This window comes from Coffea arabica, chromosome 9c (genome assembly GCF_036785885.1).
Source record: "Coffea arabica cultivar ET-39 chromosome 9c, Coffea Arabica ET-39 HiFi, whole genome shotgun sequence".
NCBI classification, from domain to species: Eukaryota; Viridiplantae; Streptophyta; class Magnoliopsida; order Gentianales; family Rubiaceae; genus Coffea; species Coffea arabica.
In genome coordinates this window covers 4,999,058-5,006,857 of record NC_092326.1, presented here as the reverse complement: position 1 = coordinate 5,006,857, position 7,800 = coordinate 4,999,058, and positions in this window count along the sequence as shown.

Sequence of the window (7,800 nt, the reverse complement as noted above, 5' to 3'; positions counted from 1 at the left end):
CTTTTGGTTAGTCCAATATCTTGGGCTCTCTTGTGTTTTAAGTATTAGATGTTTTACACCTAGAAATATTTTCCTAAGACATTTTTGTACTCTCTTCTTCATAGTAAAATATTGATCCTCCTCCGCCCGTAGACGTAGGTCAATTTAACCAAACTACGTAAATTCTTCTGTTCCTATTTTATTTATTTTTGCGTTGTTATTTGTCTTTTGGAGTTACCAAAAATTCTTTGGTCAATTTTTTAGGGTCAGACCTAACACATCTTGTGCCTAAACCTAGTCGTGATATGGGGCCAAATGAAAAGAGTGAGAAAGAATAGAACAGGAGTGATCCTTTCTTCAATCTTTTCTTTGCATTCAGGACATCCTATTTATTCCCTTTGATCTCTCGTTTTCAACTTGACATTACCAATACAACCTTATTTGTACTTTTGGACATGTTGCAAAAAATCTGACATTCTTCCGTACGTATGCTTAGCAGAAGTGAACTTAGTCATAACAAAAACAAAACTAATAATCCAATTAATCAGTGTCAAGCTAAACCTAGTTTTGAATCCTCCTGAGCTTTTAACTACTTTATTGCTATTAGTCTTAGCAGTTTGAATTAGTTTCTGGTTGGTGTAGACAATTGCATTTTGAAAATAATAAGGAACACGAGTGGAGAGAGAGTAGATGATGCTGGATCGGTATCTACCATTTTAGACATCTCTTGTAGATATTATTCTCATATTTTCATCTGCTACGTAATTGTGACCAGGTTCAAGTTTCTTCAGAATCTGGAAATGGGATTAGAAAAAGATTCTCTACGGGGTGCAGTCTTCATCACAAAGGCCACCCTTCTTGGCAGATTCCAAATGCAAAGACTAGATCATCTTCTGTGCTAGCAGCCTATGGAAGCAACTGGAAAAGTACCAAATTCTAAACTCTTCCCATAATGGCATTCTCAACAAGTTGCAGAAGGACCTAGGAACTATTGTCAGCCCTCACCAAGTGCAAACAAATTATCCAAGAAGTACACGCAAAAGGTGCAATTAAAACTACGATTCATAGATAGCATTAACAATTCAGGCAACTATATGTCCCCTGATAGGGTGTTAATTGTTAGTAATTTTATTGTTAAGTTCCCCCTTTGTCCTTGCCAAATATTGTTTACATTGTTAATATATACTTATATTTGGTACTTGGACCTCTCTACAGGGAAGTTGAGCTGAAATATGCTAAAAAGGGGGACCTGTTGAAGAAAATTGCTCCACACGTGGGAGACTCCAAAGAGCTTCACAAACCCTAGCCCACAAGGTGCCATAGACGGATTGCATTTCTTTTACTGATTAGAATAGTTGCTGACTAGAAGTTTCCTATGAAGAGGAAACTAAAAGCAAGGACTTCGGCAGAGCTCCAATTCTTTGGCCCTTGGACTCTCAATTCAGTGGGGACCACTAGATAGATAGCATTGTGTCATGTTTTCTTTTGGCTTTAAAAGGGACAATCGTAACAAAGGCTTGGGATAGCTTTTAGCATATTTTAGTTTTTTTTCTTTCTTGGTTCTTTTGATGGCCTGGACCTCAGTTAAATTACGTGGAGATTTTCTCATGAGGCGTGGCTAAATTTTTCATCCAGTCGAAAGTCAACTTGAAGACTCGATTCCAAATATCGGTGAGATCGAATTAATTTTATTTATTTCTTTTATTCATTGGTATTTATACATTTCCTGATTTAATTGCTTATGCTTGTTACGTTATTTGAATGTCAGGGGTCCGATATTCGAATTAGCCTAATGATCTAATGCCAAATTAATTGATTGAATCCGTAATTGTTCAAGCGATTAATACCAGTGGCGACTAGCGTAATTGGTTTTATGTTAAGGAAACGTATGATCTAATTTAAATTAATTTAAACAAACCCTCGTAGTGTGTTTGTTGGTTAGGGTTGGGTTTTTCTAATTATTAATGCAATCAAGTAATTAAATTCTACGGTCGTACCTAGGGTTATTTCTTGGTTAGAGAAATAGTTAACGGTCGTACCTTAACTATCGAGAAATTAAGAAAAGACCAGTTGTTCATCGCGTGCATGACAACTATAACCAATCTAATAATGAGTAATTGAATTATTTTTGCATCGATGATTAGTTGAATGGACCGTGTCTGAAAAGTTGCACCTTTAGCTAAAGTCGTATTGGTTATTGATTAATTTTTGTTTATTTCTATTAGTAGTTTCATTAGTTAGTTAATTAGTTATTTTATATTTTCCAAAAAATCCCCCATGCGCTGAACTCTAGAAGAAACGAATTATCTCCAGTCCCTGTGGATTCGACGCTGCTCACCGCTATATACAAAATTTGTATTTTTTTGAGTAGGTAATTATTATTGTACAGGCTCGACAACCTGTCAATTTTTGGCGCCGCTGCCGAGGAACTGGTGCCTGATTAATTTGTTTCTTTTTTAGTTCACCTTGTTTTCATTTTTTTATTTATATTTATTTTTCTCTTATGTTTTTTATATATAGTTTATGGCTGTTAACATTCCGTATTTTGATGATAAATTGGACTTTATTCCTGAATAGGGTTATGAGACTCGTGTTTTTTCTAATAATCAATGGGTTGGTGCAAATTGTGGAACTTATTTTGCCTCAAGTTATTCAACCGACACATGCCCCGCATTTCAAGATAACCTAAGTGTTTCAATTGATACTTTTGGAGATTTTCCACCTCGATTTCAAGCATGGTATGACCCTTACTCAAACAAGTATGATCAAGGATGGTGGGATAATTTCAATTTTAATTATGCGACCAGGCCAATGGATTTTCAACAGTAAGAGTCTCAGCAACCATCATTTGTGTCAGGTATGTCTCTTAAAGAAATGATTAAATTACTAGCTGTTAATACTTTTCGATTTCAACAGGAGAAACAAGCGATGGCGGATCAAGTGCAACTATTGACATCCGGAATGGCGGATCAAGTGCATCTATTGGCATCCAGTATAACGCAATTAGCTTCTTATGTGAGTGAAAAATTGCCATCACAGACCAACATCAACCTTGAAAAAGATGAGAGTGCAATTATCCTGACAAGTGACATGGAGCTACAAAAGTCTCAAGAAAATGGATCTAAAAATGCAATTGAAAAGGAAGTTGAAGTGCAAGAAATGAGACTCCAACATCAACTCGTTCACATGAATGAATCCAGTGAACAATCTTCAAATGCGGTGACATCTCCTCCATTCCTTAATCAATATTCTCCTGACTCTTATTCTTCAATTCCTGTTAATGAGATTGACTTTATTATACCAGAAAATTTTGAATTTCATGACAGGAATAAGTTAAGAACGGTAATAGCAAAATATGTTGAACCAATAAATGCGCATGATGGAGGAGTGAGTGAAGAATCCAGATTATTGTTGACCGGTTGGGCGCCATCTACTAGTTCATGGAAGATCGTAACTCGTGTGCTCAAGGATTACTCTATTTACGAGGGTTATTAGGATTATATAGAGAATGAAGCACTGAAATGAGCCACAAGATTTTATTCTCTCTGAACAAATATGACAATGTCTAGCCAAAGACGTTAAAGAATGGCGCTTTTTGGGAGGCAACCCAAATATTGGTTTTATTATTTTTCGTTGTTCAATTTTTTCATTTTGTTGTTTCTCATTTGGGTAGTAGTCAGTCTTGATGTTTTTCTTCACTGTGACCAGGAAGTGCAATCTTGGCGTGCCCACGCCATGTTAGTCTCTCCCGAAATCAATAGACGTTTTATAATTTTGGTGTGCCCACGCGGTGTTTAACGACCCAAAACATGAATTTAAAAAAAAATTTATTTTCCTTTTAAACCTTCAGTTTTGTGTTTTCTTCAAAAATGCAAATTTTGAAAATTAAATTTAAAAAAGTAAATTAATTCAAAAAAAACAATAAAGAAAATTATTTCTTCTTCTTGACCTACAGTTTAATTTTTTCTGAGCAATTCATTTTTTTCTTGAAATTTAAATTCGAAAAAGAAAAATAAAGAAAAAAGAAAAAAAAGACCAAAAGCTATTATTATTTTTTTTCTCCTTTCTTTTTCTCTTTTCTTTCTCTTTTTCTTTCTTTCTTTCTTTTCTTTCTTTCTTTCTCTTTTCTTCCTCTTCTTCCCTGCTGCCCCTATTTCCTTTTTCCTTATTTTCTTCTTCGGCTGCCACTACTCCATCATGCGCCACCAGTGGCGACCGCCGCCTCCTTCGCTACCTCTCTCTCCACCTCACGGTCCACCACCAAGGACCTCCACCGTTGCACGCTGCCCAAGCGCACGAAGCTCCATCGCTGGTCGTCTGAGCTCGCGCGCCCCTAGCAACCCATGGCCAGCCACCAGCTCGCTCTCACTCTCTTCCTGCCGCGAGCTCCGCTCCAGAGCACGCTAGTCCCTGCACCAGCTCCTCGCAGCCCCCAGCTCTTCCACGGTAGCAGCTACGTGCTCCACCAGCTCACAGACGCCACTACCACTCTTCCTCCATCTCCTCTCGCGTCTGCCGCTAGCAACGCGTGCCACCTGTCAATTTTTGGCAGGTGGAGGTATTGAATTCCTCCCCTAATTGGGATTCTTTCTAGATCTTAAATTGCTGCAGTTGTGTCTTCTTCTTGGGTTTCTTGTTGAGCCATCACAGGAGCTGCTTTACTTGATTTTTCACTTGTGATTTGTTTTGGGCTTCATCTCCATTTTTGGGGTTGATTTGGGGTTTCTTGGCAAATTGTTTCCTGATTTGTTTTATTCTATTTCTGCTCTGCTTGGTGTTGTTGGATTTATCAATGATTTGGGGTGGCCATTTATGTTGCTTCGTTATCTGTGGGACGCACCGGTGGTACTGGTTGGGGTATTATAACTACATTTGTTGATACTTGGTTCTAGTTAGTGGGCTACTTGATTGAAAACTGCCAAACATTTTGATTTAGTTGTAGTCCAAATTTTGAACTACTATTGCTGGTTTTGATGGTTTCTTGGGTCATTTGCTAATTTTGGTAGGTTTAATTGGGTATTTGACTGTCCAATTAGAGACAGTTGTTGCGATTTTGGGTGGAATTGTGTCCAATTGCTGAATTTGTTATTTTGATTGGCCACTAGCACCGCTCTTAGTTGTTTGAGTTGTTGTTTTGTTGCATTATTGGGAGCTGTGTTTTGGTATTGTGGGTACTTTCTTTTTGCGGTTGTTTGCTGCATTGGGATATGAATGTCGTTTAAATTTACTTGTTGAAGTCGGTTGCCTCTATTTGCCTTGTTTGGAGGTATTGTGTCTTTTTGTTTTCAATCACTAAGTTCTTGGGAGCACGTGTTGCACTTTGGACTGTATTGATTTTGAAATTGACTACATTGGGACCGCAAGTGCTTATTGATTGCCATTGCTATAGGTGTTGGGGTATTTGTATGTCCTCCGGGTGATTGAATTGTACATTTTGCTCATTAGGTTGGCTTTAAAATTGTTATTGCTTTGAATTTCCGACTTCCATTATTTGTTGGCAATTGTAGTCTTTTGTTGCTTAAAGTGATATCTAGAGTCCATGGTGAAGCCACAATCCTCCTCTAGGTCTAGGACACCTAGGACTTCGCAGCCTCCTCCTACCCCAGGAGCTGACGAATAACACCAGCTCCAGATGCGAGTTGAGCGACTAGAGACTCGGCTGGCCCGCATTGACGTCAATGTGCATAACATGGCGCAGAATTTGGCAGCATTTATGCACCATGCGGTCATTGCTCCTCAATTTCCACCTAACCCGCCACTGTTTTGGTGACTTCAGGGAAGTCTCGTTGCCTTTTTTCTTGCTATTATTGTTTATTTATCACATTGAGGGCAATGTGTCATTTAGGTGTGGGGGGGGGAGATCAGTTGGGGTGCTAGTATTTTTTTTGTTTTTAGTTTCTAGAGGCTTTTCCTTTATTTTTAGTTTGTTTTTGTCCATCTTTCATTTATTTTCTTTTCTTTTTTTCTAGTGGTCAGTCCTTATATGAATACCAAGTTTTGATGCCGGATTGTTGTCTCTAATTCTGCTATTGTCAAGTTTTATTAATAAAAGGGTATCAAGTTGATGTGGTTGAGTTCAGGAACATCTCTTTGGTGAATATCAGTACTTGCTTGACTTTTCTAATTTTTGGTTAACTTTTCTAGGCATAGGGAATAATTGTTGGCATTTTTCATGTGAATTGATCCAGTTATTAATTTTAGTTCTCCATGTTTGGAAATTTGAGGCTGGCTGCTATTATTCTTGTGTTGTTTTTAGATATCGTGCTATATGGTTGTAAATAAGAATTGACTGTACTCCGCTAGTGGTTACTACTGAGTAACTGGGGATCTTCATCTAAAGTGTCGATTCTCGCATCAAAAGGTAATAGTTACTATGAGTGCGTGGTCCCGTAGCGATTGGAGCTGAGTAACCGGGCTCTTCCATCTGGCAAATGTTGGAATTCACGTCAAAAGGCTCTAAGGGCTATAGACTAAGTCTTTTGTTACTCAACAAAAAGAAAAAAGAAAAGAAGTAAAGTAAAGATTGTGTTAGTGTGTGAATAAGTCAGCTTGCCAGTTTGTGATCTTAATGTTGAGATTTTGGTTAATAGTTGGACCATTTGCTGATAAATGTGAGCAACCATTCCTTTTTCTTAGATTAGTTTGCTTTAAATTGGAGGAGTTGGTGGTTAGGAAGCTAACCAGGGTGGGTTTTCTTGGATCTTAACTTGTGATGCTTGATATATGTTTTTCTGGGTATCTTGGCAATATGGTAGTTGGAGCAATAGCCATTGTCAAATTTTGGTGTTCTGCTGTTCTCATGCTTGAGGGCAAGCATGATTTAGATGTGGGGGGAATTGATAGGGTGTTAATTATTAGTAATTTTATTGTTAATTTCCCCCTTTGTCCTTGCCAAATATTGTTTAAATTGTTAATATATACTTATATTTGGTACTTGGACCTCTCTACAAGGAAGTTGAGCTGAAATATGCTAAAAAGGGGGACATATTGAAGAAAATTGCTCCACACGTGGAAGACTCCAAAGAGCTTCACAAACCCTGGCCCACAAGGTGCCACAGACGGATTGCATTTCTTTTGCTGATTAGAATAGTTGCTGACTAGAAGTTTTCCTATGAAGAGGAAACTAAAAGCAAGGACTTCGGCAGAGCTCCAATTCTTTGGCCCTTGGACTCTCAATTCGGTGGAAACTACTAGATAGATAGCATTGTATCATGTTTTCTTTTGGCTTTAAAAGGGACAATCGTAAGAAAGGCTAGGGACAGCTTTTAGCATAGTTTAGTTTTTTTTCTTTCTTGGTTCCTTTGATGGCCTGGACCTCAATTAAATTACGTGGAGATTTTCTCATGAGGCGTGGCTAAGTTTTTCATCTAGTCGAAGGTCAACTTGAAGACTCGATTCCAAATATCTGTGAGATCGAATTGATTTTATTTATTTCTTTTATTCATTGGTGTTTGTACATTTCTTGATTTAATTGCTTATGCTTGTTATGTTATTTGAATGTCAGGGGCCCGATATTTGAATTAGCTTAATGATCTAATGCCAAATTAATTGATTGAATCCGTAATTGTTTAAGTGATTAATACCAGTGGCGACTAGCGTAATTGGTTTTATGTTAAGGAAACGTATGATCTAACTTAAACAAACCCTCGTAGCGTGTTTGTTGGTTAGGGTTAGGCTTTTCTAATTATTAATGCAATCGAGTAATTAAATCCTACGGTCGTACCTAGGGTTATTTCTTGGTTAGAGAAATAGTTAACGGTCGTACCTTAACTATCGAGAAATTAAGGAAAGATTGGTTATTCATCGCGCGTATGACAACTA